Raw genomic sequence first — 15335 nt, 5'->3', positions numbered from 1 at the left:
AGAATAGAACTGTCGCCCTGTTATGGTTGGATGCCAGCATTACCAGCGACAGCTTAACCTGCTGCACCACAATGGCGGCCCCCAGTGGAATATCTATTTTGCATGGTTTTCATGTATAGACTTACCCAGGGGTGTGAGCTCAATAAAATGAGAGGGAAGGTCTTAGTCTGCTTTATGCAGAGCTAATTTATGAAGTAGTCACTTTCTGGAAATGTTTTCACTGAAGTTGATGCTGCCAGCAACACTGAAGCCCCGCAGAGCCCACCTGCGTGAGTTTGTCGAGGGTGATTCGATGAACAAATATGCAGAAGTGTAATGAGTTAGTCCTCATTTCACCACATCAAGTACGAAACCCCCTCATCAGTGGGTGCAAGTCCCTGACATCTTGTTATACGGCCCAGTCCTACGCAAGGATCAGCCAACGAGTGCTCATGGGCTGAATCCATCCTGTGACATCCTTTTTGTACAGCCCCCAGGCTAAGAATGGGCCTTCCATTTTTAAAATGTTGGAAAATAAGAAGGAACACAAAACAGAGCCCTGTGTTGCCCACAAATCCTGAAAGATTTACTCTGAAAGAATTTGTTGATTCCCAGTCTGCCATGAGTATAGGAACGATAAGGTCCCAACACTTAGGCATCAAACACACTGTTCACCATGAATTAGTTTCTTTTTTTTTTTTTGACAAGCAGAGTTAGACAGTGAGAGAGAGAGAGAGAGACAGAGAGAAAGGTCTTCCTTCCGTTGGTTCACCCCCAAAATGGCCACCATGGCTGGTGTGCTGCGCCTCTCTGAAGCCAGGAGCCAGGTTCCCCCTCCTGGTCTCCCATGCAGGTGCAGGGCCCAAGGGCCTGGGCCATCCTCCACTGCACTCCCTTGCCACAGCAGAGAACTGGCCTGGAAGAGGAGCAACCGGAACAGAATCTGGCACCCCAACCGGGACTAGAACCCAGGGTACTGGTGCCGCAGGCGGAGGATTATCCAAGTGAGCTGTGGTGGCAGCCAACCATTAATTAGTTTCTCTGTTATGTTTCCTTTACATTCCAGTGAAGGCAACATATATGTCTCTGTAGCTTTACATTTTACTCATTTATTATTTATCTGAGAGGCAGAGAGGGAGGGAAGGAGGGAGGGAGGGAGGGAGAGAGAGAGAGAGAGAATGCTAGCATCTATGTGCTGGTTCACTCCCCAGATGCCTGCAGTGGTCAGGGCCACAGCAGCCTTTAGGATAATGGCTGGGATTTCCCCATCCCCAGGGGAGGTGTGGGTGGGGAAGTTGCCCAGAGGAACCCACGTTCCAGTTGGTTTTTCTTAGCAATCATCCTGTGTATCTTTTTGAGTGTGAGGTGTCCTTTGGTCACTGCTCACTCTGCTTCCCAATAAAGTGGGCTCTTTTCTATTAAAAAAAATCAAAACAAAGTAAGTCAACCAAGAGCCCTCTTCCCTGTGACCCTGAAGTATACCTCAGTTGATGTTGGCTCTGGTGCCATGAAAGCACCTCTTCTGCATCTCTTAGCTGCGTGAGACTCTTGCGAGTAGGGGGCAGATATTCCCAAAAGGGAATTAATGTCTCCTGTAACTTCAGGGTTGCCTGGATGCAGCTGTGTAGATGATACCACCAAGATACGGCCTCACCATATCTCAGCTCCCTGTGGCCTCCGTTCTCAAGCTGCTTTCTCACGTTAGCTTCTGGTGGGGAAAAGCACTTCTCTCCATTCTTCCCTTCCACAGAGGCAGGGAACGCATCTTCCCTCTGCGCTCTGCACTAGGGAGGGAGAGCCACTTCTCCTGATACTCTGTTTTTGGAACCACCTGTTCTGCAGGGTGCTCATGTTATTGGCTTATTCGTGTGCCGAACAATCCCCAAAGACAAGGTTCCTGTCTCTGCATTGTGCTGGCAACTGTCTCTGTCTGATCCTCTGTGATTAGACCTGCAGCATTTGCTTAGCCTTGAATCTGTCCCCATGAGTGATTAGCTCTGCCTGAGGGTCAGCCCAGCTGGACCACAGAAGAGAGAGGAAGAAGGATTGTGCGTCTCTTTTTTTTTCCCAAAGATTTATTTTATTTATTTGAAAGACGGAGTTACAAAGAGAGGTAGAGATAGAGAGAGAGGTCTTCCATCTGCTGGTTCACTCCCCAGATGGCCACAACGGTTGAAGCTGACCGATCCAAAGCCAGGAGCCAGAAGCTAGGAGCCAGGAGCTTCTTTCAGGTCTCCCATGTAGGTGCAGGCACCCAAGGACTTGGGCCATCCTCCACTGCTATCCCAGGCCATAGCAGAGAGCTGGATCGGAAGAGGAGCAGCCAGGACTAGAACCAGCGCCCATATGAGATGCCAGCGCTTCAGGGCAGGGCTTTAATCCGCTGTACTGCAGTGCCGGCCCCAAGATTGTGCTTCTCTTAACTCCAAAGTGTAATTTACCTGGAGGTCATTTTTTTTAAAAGATTTTATTTATTTGAGAGATAGAGTTACAGAGAGAGGAAGAGACAGAGAGAAAGGTCTTCCATCCACTGGTTCACTCTCCAAATGGTCAAAATGGCTGGAGCTGGGCCGATCCGAAGCCAGGAGCAAGAATTTTCTTCTGGGTCTCCCACATGGGTACAGGGACCCAAGTGCTTGGGCCATCTTCTCCTGCTTTCCCAGGCCATAGCAGAGAGCTGGATTGGAAGAGGGGCAGCCAGGACTAGAAACTGCTGACATGGGATGCTGGTGGCATATAGTATATAGTGGAATGTAGTTCCACAGGGTAATAATGCTGGTTAGGGAACAGCTTCCTTTCTGTCAACCATTCATCTCCTCTCCTGCTTTGTGAACACAAAGCCTAATTTTTCTGTGAAATTTTCCTGTGTTGAATTCCTTAACGTTTCTTCTAGGACGTTGATCAGATTGTTGATGTTGATAACAGATACAGGCACGACAAAAGCTTGGAGGCTAAAGACATACTTGAAAAGCTAAAAGAAAGGAAGAAGCATTCTGTGCAAGGCTATCCTGTAGAGCCTTTCCCATAGGGCCACCCATTTCATAGGTGAGTCATGGGTTGAACAGATCTCTGGGATCTGGCCCACCATGTGAACATGCTTTGCTGGAGAAAATAGGTTCTGTGTCCCAGACTGATAATTTGTACAAACAGTCATCTGGAGCCAAAACTGCTAGGTTGAGCAAGTTTTTTACTTGCTTGTGAGTGACTTAGAGATCCATTTATCCTCTGAGAGTACTAGGTGCCAGCATGGTCACTGTGCTGTCTACAGTGGATGAGGTTGTTCAAATGCTGTCCAACAAATGGCCCCCAGAATTTAGCAGCTGGAAACAACAACCACTTGTGTGATTCATGAGTGTGCCAGCAGGGCAGGGTTTGGTGGGCATGGCTCATCTCTCTTCTACTTGGCATTGGTTGGGGTGGAGAGAATGCTGGAGGCATCTGAAGGCTCGCTCAGGTGTCTGGTGCCTGAGCTGGGGAGACTCAGACAGCTGGAGGCAGGAAGAGGTGGGGCTTCCAGGCATCTTTCTCTCTCTTCAGTCTCTCCATGGGATTTCTCTAGCATTCAGTTCAGCACTGTTAAGTCGCAGGTTTTGTGAGGGAGGGAGAAAAAGGGGAGAGAGAAAGAGAGAGAGAGAGTGCACAAACCAACCTGAGGCAGTATCACCTTTTATGACATAACATTGGAAATTACACATCACCACTTCCTCTGAATTCTGATTGGTCAATTCCGCTACAAAGACCCACAGCTTCAACAGGAGGAAACATGGACTTTCAACGGGGAGAAGTGTCAGGATCACATTGTAAGAAGGGCTGAGGGATGATGATGATGATGATGATGTGTGTGTGTGTTTGTGTGTGGCCATCTTTAGAGAATACAAGCTACTAGAGAGGCTGTGGGTGACACTGATAGCCTTTTAAAATGGACACCTTTCTGGATTTTTTTTTCAGGAGAGCTTTTTCTTTTAATAACCTGAAAAAAAATTACTAAAAAGAAACTTTGGTGAAAAAAGAAGCCTTGGCTCTTAGAACCAAAGCTTGGCCAGTAGCTGGGCTGTTTCTTTGCTCCTCGTCTTCCAGCCACTCTGATCTCTGATGACAACCAACCAAGCCTGCTCAATCCAAGACAAGGCCCTGGTAACCACATTGGCCAAATCACAAAGTATTTTTCTTCTCAATTCTTCTTGGTATTTCAGACCAGCACCGAGTGAAGAGCTCAGAATTTCTTAAGTCCAAGAAGTCGAGCAAAGCTCCCTGAAAATATCGTTGGTCCTTTCTGTTGGACAGAGCTCTAATTGTGAAGCTCAGGGTTGGACTCGGCAACAAGATTCTAGCCCCGGGGCATGGCGGCAGATGGGGTGTGGGGCCTAATAAGCTCAGACTCCCCTTTGCAGCTTGGCCACATAAGGAGAGCAATAATAACACTCCAAGAATGAAAACATCCATCAAACACTGACAAACCCCTGGCATAGATTTTCTTTACGTTACTAAAGGAGCTAGTTAACTGTGAGGGGTTGCTCATAACCAATTCTTTGGTGGTCCTGATAAGACAGCCTTGAACATGCTTGCCTTGTTGGGCAAACAGGAAAGCTGCGTGCGGGTCTTTGGGGGCCAACACTGATTGCGGTCCTAGGAAACAAAAGGCAGCCGGCCCCATGCATTCAACTCGTGTCTTTTGGAATTGGATAGTACACAGCACTGAGTTGCCTTAATGGTGGTCTTCCCTGTCAGGAGGCTGCTTTGTCATTTTAGTCAGGGCGGATGCCCTGGAGCCAGCAGGAGATGAGAGACTCGGGAATCCACTTTTCTTTCTGTGAGTCTAATATGTTTTTTTTTTTTTTTCCATAAAACATGGTCCCTAAAGGCAAGTGAGCTATTTCTTCTGGGGCTCAATAGAAGAGAGAGTGATGTGTTCCTCGCTGGAGGAAAGCTGGTTGTGGAGGAATTAATGAGGAGGGCACTTGAGTCGCCGTGCACAGATGCGGGCAGTCTCAGCCCTGACCATGCAGGGTATGCAGTGATGAGGCAGCGTCCGGACTGGGTACTTCCTGAGTTCCAGCATCATTGTCGAGGCTTTGGTTCTGGTGGCTCCATTGCTTTCTTGTTCATGCAAAGAGATCTGGCTCTTTTGATTCTTTTTTTTTTTTTTTTTTTTTTTTTTTTACAGGCAGAGTGGACAGTGAGAGAGAGAGAGACAGAGAGAAAGGTCTTCCTTTGCCATTGGTTCACCCTCCAATGGCCGCTGCGGACGGCGCGCTGTGGCCGGTGCACCACGCTGATCCGAAGCCAGGAGCCAGGTGCTTCTCCTGGTCTCCCATGTGGGTGCAGGGCCCAAGCCCTTGGGCCATCCTCCACTGCACTCCCTGGCCACAGCAGAGAGCTAGCCTGGAAGAGGGGCAACCGGGACAGAATCCAGCGCCCCGACAGGGACTAGAACCGGCACCGCAGGTGTGTGTGTGCAGGTGCCACAGGCGGAGGATTAGGCTATTGAGCCGCAGTGCTGGCCCTTGATTCTTTTTTTTTTTAAGAATTTATTTATTTGAGAGATAGAGTTACAGACAGAGAGAGGGAGAGACAGAGAGAGAGGTCTTCCATCCACTTGTTCACTCCCCTCATGGCCACAATGGCTGGAGCTGGGCTGATCTCAAGGCAGGAGCCAGGAGCTTCTTCCAGGTCTCCCACATGGGTGCAGGGGCCCAAGGAGCTGGGCCATCTTCTACTGCTTTCCTAGGCCATAGCAGAGAGCTGGATCGTGAGAGAAGCAGCCAGGACATAAACCAGTATCCATATGGGATGCTAGTGTCTCAGGCAGAGGCTTAGCCCACTATGCCACAGCGCCAGCCCGCATCAGTTTGCTTCTGGTTTTATCACTTAGTCCTCCCATTCTGGTACAGCAGGCTGATTTTACAGGTGAGGAAACTGAGGCTGGGGGTCAGGGGGAGGGATGAAGGGCTTTGGAGAAAATCTCATTATTGAAGGAGATTTGGGTCCATATTCAGCCAACGCACGTGCAGCCTGAGTACCTCTCAGTCAGTCAGTACGAGTCGAGCTCGCCCAGTCTGCTGCTGAATGTGCAGTCTTGTCGCTGCCGTGGCTTCTTAGGCCACAGAACACTGGCCTTCGAGTCAGAGTGCTGTGGACTTCCGGCTCTCACGCTGCCCTCGTGTGTGATCCTCCTCAAGTCACTGGACTTCCCCGTCTCATATTATTAAAACCTACACACTGGCTCAGTCAATCTCACTACACAGGACTAGATGAACACACTAGAGGCTTTTAGTAAGGGACAGACACCATGCAGATGACGTGTAAACTCTCCCGATTGCTATGATCTGCCTATATTTGCAGAGTAAACATTAAACTCCGCGTGATCATCAGTCCTAACAACCTCCATGGAGTCATGATGTCACAACAGGGCTATTGTGGTGGCAGCACTGATTTGCTTAGGAGTTCTGTGGGGCCAGGAACTGTCTCCTTCTTGGGACCCCAGGAAGTTTGGGGTGTCATCCTGTTGACAGGAGTCACTGAACAATTAATCCATCATTAATAGCTTGTGACTAACCTCATTGCTTTGCTCATGTGTGGCCCTGAGCATCTCAATTCCCCATTGTTCCTCCCTGGTCACTTGTGAAAGGATTTGCTGTGCTCTGTGGCAGTTCTGTCCCGGAGGAAGTTTTCCTTATTAAAAATGAAAAGCGCCTCTCAGATGTGCTTTCCAAACACAGCCCCTTCTCTTGCTCAAGATCTGTAGGCCTTAGGTGCCAGGTACAGCAGAATGCTTCTGTCGTGCTCTGTTACTGTCTGCATAACGAGAAGCATTGTTTACGTAACTGACTGTTTGCCTCACCAACCTGAGCTGCCAGAGGTCAAGGGTCCCTCTCTTCTTTACGGGATTGCCCATACCACCTTGCAGTAAAGTTTGTTCGAAATGAATTTTACTATTGATTTGCTTTGTCCAAAAGAAAGACTGGTGGATTGTGATGCTCAGTTGGTAATCACTGGGAAGTTTAGTTTGTCAGATCAATTGGTTGTTTAATGGCATGGGGTGAGTGCAAGGGACTTAGCTCTTGCTACGTAGGATGGTACCAATCCGTAAGCACAAGTGGGTGAAATCGCGGTGTTGAAAGGTCCCAATACTTTATGACCACAGTTACCAAAATGCCTCTGAGATGATTTTGGAAATCACCTTGAATTGGCTTTGGATTTAGGAAGGTCCTGGAAGCACAATCTTTATGTATTGAGTATGAGGGAATTTTTTTAAAAAGATTTACTTATTTATTTAAAAAAATAAAGTCAGAGTTACACAGAGAGAGGAGACGTAGAGAGAGAGAGAGAGAGAGAGAGAGAGAAAGGTCTTCCATTCGATGGCCCACTCCCCAGTTGGCCTCAATGGCCGAAGCTGCGCTGATCTGAAGCCAGGAGCCAGGAGCTTCCTTCCGGGTCTCCCACGTGAGTGCAGGGGCCCAAGGACTTGGGCCATCTTCTACTGCTTTCCCAGGCCACATCAGAGAGCTGTATTGGAAGTGGAGCAACCGGGTTTTGAACTGGCGCCCATATGGAATGCTGGCACTTCAGACCAGAGCATTAACCCACTGTGCCACTGCACTGGCCCTAAGTACGAGGGAATTTTTAAAAACACAGGCAGTCCTTGATTTAGGATGATTTGCCTTAAGGTCTTTTTGCTTTTACTATGATGTGAAGATGACAGCATTTGGCGGAAACCATCTTGCAGATTTTGAACTTGGATCCTTTCCTGGGCTCGTGCTGATCCTCTCTGGCGACCCCGGTGGCAGCAGCAGTGAGTGCAGCTCCCAGTCAGTGCAGTCACCAGGGGACTCCACCAAGGCTCTACAGTGTGCTGTGCAGCTAAGCTCTGCTGTGTGGGAGCTTAGGTGTCTTAAATGCATGTCCAACGTACAATATTTTCAACCTTACGAGGGGCTTAAGGGGACATGACCTCATGGTAGGTTGAGGGACTTCTGTGCAGGTTTCTGGGCCCTACCCTTGGAGATCAGTTTTCAGTGGGTTTGAAGCAAAGCCCAGGAATCTGCCTGTTGAACACTCCAGGCATTCAGATGATTGCAGCTTGAGAAACACTGAGATTGCCTCCTAATTCAGTAACAAAAGGGAAGCTGAGCATAGGAGTTGGTGGAGGCATTGAGATTTCTGAGGAAGTACTAACAAGTCTCCTGACTCAGGTAAGAGTAAAAACCTGCAACCTGAACTTGGGCAAAATGCGTGTTTTCCCAGTGTTCTAGTTATCTACTGCCTACTAAACTACTCTGTTTGTAAATTAAAATAATAGTTTTATTTTGCTTTTGATTTTGTGGGGCAGGAATTTGGGAGGGGCTTGGTTGGGCAAATTTGAGTCTGATCTGCAAGTCATCAGCTGGGTTCATAGGGCTAGAAGATTCCCTTCCAGGGTGGCCGTTTCAGTCACAAGTCTGGGGCCACATCGTTCCTTGGCACCTATCTATCTATCTATCTACCTACCTATCTATCTACTATCAATCTATCATCTATCTAATCTATCTTCTATCATTTCGCTGCCTATCTACCCATTATCATCTATCTACCCATCTATCATCTTTCTCTTTACCTATCTACTCATCTTTCATCTATAGTCATCATCATCATTCTCTTTTTTTAAAATTTTTTTTTTTTATTTTTTTGACGGGCAGAGTAGACAGTGAGAGAGACAGAGAGAAAGGTCTTCCTTTTGCCGTTGGTTCACCCTCCAATGGCCACCACGGCCGACGCGCTGCGGGCGGCGCACTGCGCTGATCCAATGGCAGGAGCCAGGTGTTTCTCCTGATCTCCCATGGGGTGCAGGGCCCAAGGACTTGGGCCATCCTCCACTGCACTCCTTGGCCACAGCAGAGAGCTGGCCTGGAAGAGGGGCAACTGGGACAGAATCCGGCGCCCCGACTGGGGACTAGAACCCGGTGTGCCGCGCCGCAAGGCAGAGGATTAGCCTAGTGAGCCGCAGCGCCGGCCTCATTCTTCTCTATCCAGCTATCATCTACCTTCATAATCATCATCATCCTTTATGTGTCTATCTACCAAATCTCCTCTAAGACTTTCCATGGGGCTCTGTTTCTCAGACTAAGATGGTCTCTGGGTATTTGTATTGTGTGCACTGCGGCTAACTTTCAGAAGCAGGAATTAGAAGCTGTGAGCCAGTCAAGGGCATTGTGTGCATCTAACACCGTGTTGGTTTTGTTGTGTTCCCTGGTTGAAGCCATAGTGGGTCTGCTGAGATTCAAGGGAGTATAGACATCGATTCTACTACTTGTGCTGCAAGAGCATATGGGCCTGGGAGTGTTTTTGAAGCCATCTTTGGCAAATAGAATCTGCTGCTTGTGGCACATCTAAGATTAAGCAAAGAAGCCTCATGAGAACCTGTGTGCCTAGGTAGGAGAGTCCCATTATATGTGTCATTTAGAAATAAAAGCATTTACTTGGAATGAGAATGTGGGTGGCTGACTACTGTAGCATGTCCATGTTTACACCACGCGCACACTCATGTTTCTTTGTGGATTTTCTTGTCATTGGTGGGAGCAGTGAGCCCATGCCCCACACATGTTTCCATGCTTGTCTTTGTCCTCTGCACATTGTTCCGAGTGCGTCCCGCACCATGACGTGTGTCTCCTAATTATTGCATGCTCTTGTAATGTTCACATGTCCTCTTGGGTCAGTGTTAAATTTATGTATCCACTGACTTTCCTTGAGTTTTAAAAAATTCATACATCCTTGTCTTAGCTCCTCCGTGGTGCTTCCTCTTTTCCAATAATACTTTAAAATCCAATTTCTTGGCTCCCTCAGATGTGGTCCTTCCATTCTGATTCCTGCGTTTTCACCCTTCCGCAATTGGTGCTATCATAGCGGTGACACTAACTAGTGGTTTTATTACACCACAGCGTGAAAGAATTGCATTTCCTCTACATATTTAAATGTCTTACCCACATTGAGGCTGTGCATACATTTCTCTGAAATGCCCTGAACTTGTTAGTTGATCCACAAATAGCTCCTCTCTATATTTATGGTAATACTTTATGCCGAACAACAATTTCACACTCAGAAATGTCCCTGTTGGCTTGTCTGTTTTAAATGTCATCTGCTCATATTTATAAATGTGGAATGAGCTGACTTAAATTGGATTTCTTGGGTCCAAGACACTTCTGATTTTCCTAATGACCAAATAACCAAAAAGCAGAACAGATTAAGAAGAGAAAAAGAAATCTTAGGCATACACAATTTCCAAGCAGTTTCCAAGGGTTTGTTTAAAGCTGCTTTGTTCGGCAGCAATGGCTAATAAAAGAAACATTTCCCCAAAGAATTGTTGTGGTCTTTAATTAAACTCCTTTTCCATAGGTTTGTAATATAGCCTTGAACAATATTTGGTCAGTTTCTCTCCCTGGCTTTCGTAGTCACATGCTGGACTTTATTGGATCCTGGGTCCTAAGGGAACATTAGGAGCGGGGAGAGGCAGGCCGCATCAAATGAAAACTTAATTGTGTTTAAGCCACGTTGGAAACCAGCCTCCCGTGCGCCTTTGCCAAGCTAAACACGCAGGTGCCTGGTTGTCAGGCTGAGTCCACAGCAGAGAGTTTATCTGACGCAGAGGAAGGCACAGCAGCCCAAAGACGGGTGACCACGAGAGAGGCCAGCCCTGGGCCTCTTGGGCTCAAGGACAGCGGACAATGGGGCATTCATTCTGCTGGGGATGGCGGTGGGGGTGGGAGTGGGGGTGGGGTGGGAGAGCTGGAAGTTGGACTTTTTCTTCGGGAAAGGAGAGCTGCTGGCGTCGCAGTTCATTAAGACCCAGAACTGTCTTGTGGAAAAGCCGTGATGAATTGCTCTAAATGACCCAGGAGCTAAGCCCTGGTGGAGTTGTTGAGGAAGTGCTTCATCCGGCTTTCTGCCTGCCTGCGAGTTGGCAGTGGCTATGTCTGAGCAGACACAAGCACTGGTGAGCCTGGCACAGCTGACGTCTAATGTGGATCGTTTGTGGGCTGGAGTTGTGACGTGGAGGGTTAAGCTGCTGCCTGCAATATTGGCATTCTGTCTGTACGAGTGTGGTTTCGAGTCCTGTCTGCTCTACTTCCCATCTGGTTCCCTGCTAATGTGCCTGAGAAAGCAGAAGATTGTTCAAATGCTTGGGTGCCTGCCATCCATGTGGGAGACCTGGATAGAGTTCTAGACTTCTGGCTTCGGCGTAGCCCAGCTCTGGCCGTTGTGGCCATCTGGGGAGTGAACCAGCAGATGGAAGATCTCTCTCTTCTCTGTCTTCATCTTCCTTTTTCTTCCTATAATTCTGTCTTCCAAATAAATAATCAATCTTAAAATAGTAAGTAAAGGGGATAATTTTCCGCAGAAATACCCTCATTCATCTTGTCTGCGTCAAGGGCATCCCCCCTGCCTGTGGCATACCCCTGGGCCCACGTTGTTGGGAAGGGAATTTGGGGATCTTTGGGAGCATTGATAACACTGATTTCTTCATTTGGGTGGTAGTGACATATCTGTTCATTTTATAATTATTTATTCAGCCGTTCATGTGTTTTAGTCACATGACTCTGTGATTTAGGTTAAAACATGAAGCTGCTAATAGTGGGCCGTTTCTCCAATGATAAAAGTCGCAGTTTGCTGTGATTCAGTATATATTACACAAGGATGTCATAAAATTAGGTAGCGGAAATGTCATCAGATATATCAGCCATCACAGAAGTATTTAGGTCCCGAAGAGGCATTTGTGTGATTTAGGCATTGCTGGTAATTATAGTAGCTACTCCACTAAATAATGATCTTTATTTTTTAAAGAGTCTTCAAAAAGTTCATAAAAACATATTCTGACAAAACTAGGCATGGATTGCAAAATTTTTGCACCAAAATAAATTTCCCTCTTTCTGCAAACATTTTGAAGGGTCCTGCTAAAGTGTGGTGATCAGTGCTTTCTCTCCACAACCAGCCAGGCATGGCTTTCACCTTCTACCCTCGCAGGTACCAGCTGGATGGCCTTGAGATCCCTGTTTCTCCATGGGAAAATGAGGCTGGTAAAAGAATCTGCAGCCCGGGATGGCTGGGGAGACCGTGTTTGCTAGTATCTTCCTTTCCAGCTGCGTCTCCCACAGCTGGCAATCCTTGGGATTCGATGTGCTGCATATTCAGGACTTCTTTTCCCTTCTCTGGGTGAGCAGGTGCTCCCTTGTGTCACTGTGTCTCTGTGTATGCTGCTTTCCCTTTCCAGAATGTTCTTCCCCCATGCATTTGTCTCCCCGCGGTGGAGATCTCCTGTGTCTTGATTTCTTACTTGCCCTTGACATCTTGAAAGGGAGTCACAACTGTGGACCCTTTCACACTCTTGTGGAGCCCTGGCGCTTCCCTTTGTCACATAGCTGTAAGTCAGAGGAAGTGGCAGGATGGCCTGAGCTGGGCAGGAAATGTTCCACCTGGGCAGGAAACGAGAATGTTTTTGCCCATCATGGGCCCAGCTCATAGTTGGTGCTCCAGGAATATTGACGAAGGAAGAGTCTTGCAATCTGGTAGTTCTTACATTTTAAGGCTTTAGTGAGAGACCCGTATTTCTCATAAAGTAATGAAGTGGGAGGGCAGCACTGTGGCTCCATCGGTGAAGCTGCTGCTCGTAGCACTGTTACCCATATCAGAGTTCCAGTCCCAGCTGCTCTGCTTTCTTCCCATCTCCCTGCTACTGCGCCTAGGGAAGCTGCAGAAAGTAGCCCACACACTTGAGCCCCTGCTTCCTGTGTGGCGGACACGGATAGAGTTTCTGGTTCCTGGTACCAGGCCCAGCCCTGGCCATTGTGGGCATTTGGGAAGTGAAACAGTGGATCAGTGGCTGGAAACCTCTCTCTCATTCTCTCTTTCTCTTCCACACAAATAAAATAAGCCTTAAAAAACATGTGTGCACATATGTTGCATGAGAGTCATTGACAAGCCCATCAATTTTTGAAAACTTTCCCCTGAGTATTTTGTGCAAACTACTGGTTAGAGAGTGTGGTACAAAGATTAAGAGCAAAAATCCTGTCATATGTCTCAATTCATGCTCAACTTGTCATGTGTCTGCTCTGTGATCTTGGAAATGCTACTTTTTCTTTTTTTTTATAAAGATTTTATTATTTATTATTTGAAAGTCAGAGGTACACAGAGAGAGGAGAGCTAGAAAGAGAGAGAGAGAAGTCTTCTATCCGCTGGTTCACTCCCTAATTGGCCACAACGGCTGGAGCTGCGCCGATCCGAAGCCAGGAGCCAGGAGCTTTTTCTGGTTCTCCCACAGGGGTGCGGGGGCCCAAGGACTTGGGGCATCTTCTACTGCTTTCCCAGGGCACAGCAGAGAGTTGGATCAGAAGTGGAGCAGCCGGGACTTGAACCGGCGTCCATGTGGGATGCCAGCACTGCAGGCCAGGGCATTAACCTGCTGCACCACAGCGCCGGCCCCGGAAATGCTACTTTTTCTGAACTTCAATTTCTACACTGTAAGCTATACATTAAAAATAATACCTGACTGCCATGGAATTATGTCCTCCCAAAATTTATATGCTGAAATCCTGACTCCCTGAACCTCAGAATGTGACCTCCTTTGGAGATTCTTTACAGAGATGATCAAGTTCAAGTGATGGTCTTAGAGTGGGTCCTCACCCAGTTGTTCTGGTGCTCTTGGAAAGAGGGGCGAGCTGGACACAGGCAAACAGTAAAAGGGAAGACAACTGAAGAGACACAGGGAGCAGATGACATTTCATCTCTGAGCCCAGGAGAGAAACGTCCAAGAGCTCCTTCTCCTGGAGCCCAGGAAAGAACCAAGCCTTCCTCCACCCTGACTGCACTTCTGGCCTCCAGCACTGTGACGGGGAAATTTCTGTTGCTTACACCACCCAGTCTGTGACATGTTGTTTCTGCTGGATTAGTCAGCTTAATATACAATGACGCTATGTCTTGCATCATCCCATAGGCTCAGTGACTTACAGCAGAAAGAAAGTATTTCTGTTTCTTGCTCATGGGCTTGTGGGTTGGCTGCGGTTCTTATAGACTCTATGCCAATCGAGTTCAGATCTACTCCTGTGTTTCTGTCATTCTGGGAATGGCAGCCATTTGGGGCATGGACCCCTCTTGGAAGAAGGCAGAACAAGAGGCCAAGGTACATGAGGCAAGCCCACTGCAAATTTCTCATGGCGTTATGCCTGCCAAGTTAAATCTCCTAGCCAAGCCTGCTACAAGTAGGAACACACACACTCTCAACTCTAGTGGGAGATGTGGAAAATCCCAGAAAACAAAGGGGATGACAATAATCCAATTGACCACAGCATGTAACCACCACAGGACTGTCTTGGTTACATTAGATTTTCCACATGGAGCTCTTAGCAAAGTACCTGACACTTGATAAATGGTTGTGGCTATTATTATTGTTGTTGTTTTTATTCTTGAACAAATTCTGGTGTTTATCTTCCATTGCAAGTCTACATGGATATTTTCTTTCCAAACAAGCAGAATTAGCTGAGCGAATTGCATTAATATCTGGTTAAGTAAAAGTCTCTGTAGACCGCGTTCTTGCAGCTGTGATTAATTCTTTTAAATTCTTTTAAATTGCATGTCTGCTTCACTGGATTGGAACAGAGATATGATTTCAGGCTTATGTTTCTCGTTAGGACATTGAGGCCACAATTAAATGTCTTTTTTTTTCCTTTGAAAAAAAAATCAAAGACTCTTAAAATGGATTGTTGTGAAAGGACACATAAATATGTTTTAATCGATATTTGAATTCTCCAAAGCACCATCAAGACAGAGTGTTAACTGTTCTGATTAAATTTGTGATTGGTTAAGCTAGAAATCCATGCAGTTGCATGTCACATGTATTTAATAGATAGCATGTAAGGTATCTTAATTGTACTCATCTATCACTTCCCTCCATTTCTAGATGTATAAAGTTATCAAAATCTGGAAACTCAAACATTTTCATTTCCACAGGCTTGGGTAGGCTTTGTTCTCTGGCTCTCTTGCTGCATTGGGTCTGGTTTTGAGTTAAATATTTCTGACACAACCTTCGTGACTCATTTACATTTAAATAGTAACAGGAAATCTCTTTGCCAAGAAGGCTATTGAAATCAAATTTTAGACCAGATCTCATTTTTTTAAAAAAGGCTTTATTACTTATTATTTTGTACATAAAAATACTCTTTGCTTTCTTCTTTGCAAATCTAAGCATTATAGGCAGTGTACAAGTTTTCCATTTTTCATCTTGGCCACTTATTGCTTCTGATGCTCATAATTTATAACAGTTGCCATAATCTCAAAAATTAGAAATGGTGTTCTGAGATGTTCATTGCTTCAGCTATTGAAATTTTGTGAAA

General features: G+C 46.7%; 1 long non-coding RNA gene across 3 annotated transcripts in view; it reads left to right on the top strand.

Moving 5' to 3' along the window:
* The first annotated feature begins 1161 nt into the window (after window positions 1–1161).
* Window positions 1162–15335, top strand: part of LOC127492315 (uncharacterized) — a 199228-nt gene continuing 185054 nt past the window's right edge. For all 3 annotated transcript variants that reach the window (XR_007921533.2, XR_011379476.1, XR_011379475.1), the window contains exon 1: window positions 1162–3779. This is a non-coding gene — a long non-coding RNA (uncharacterized lncRNA). The remainder of the gene's footprint in view (window positions 3780–15335) is intronic.

The sequence above is a fragment of the Oryctolagus cuniculus genome, chromosome 10 (genome assembly GCF_964237555.1).
Source record: "Oryctolagus cuniculus chromosome 10, mOryCun1.1, whole genome shotgun sequence".
NCBI lineage: Eukaryota > Metazoa > Chordata > Mammalia > Lagomorpha > Leporidae > Oryctolagus > Oryctolagus cuniculus.
The sequence above is the reverse complement of the archived record's forward strand: the minus strand, read 5'-3'. Positions and strand labels throughout refer to the sequence as shown.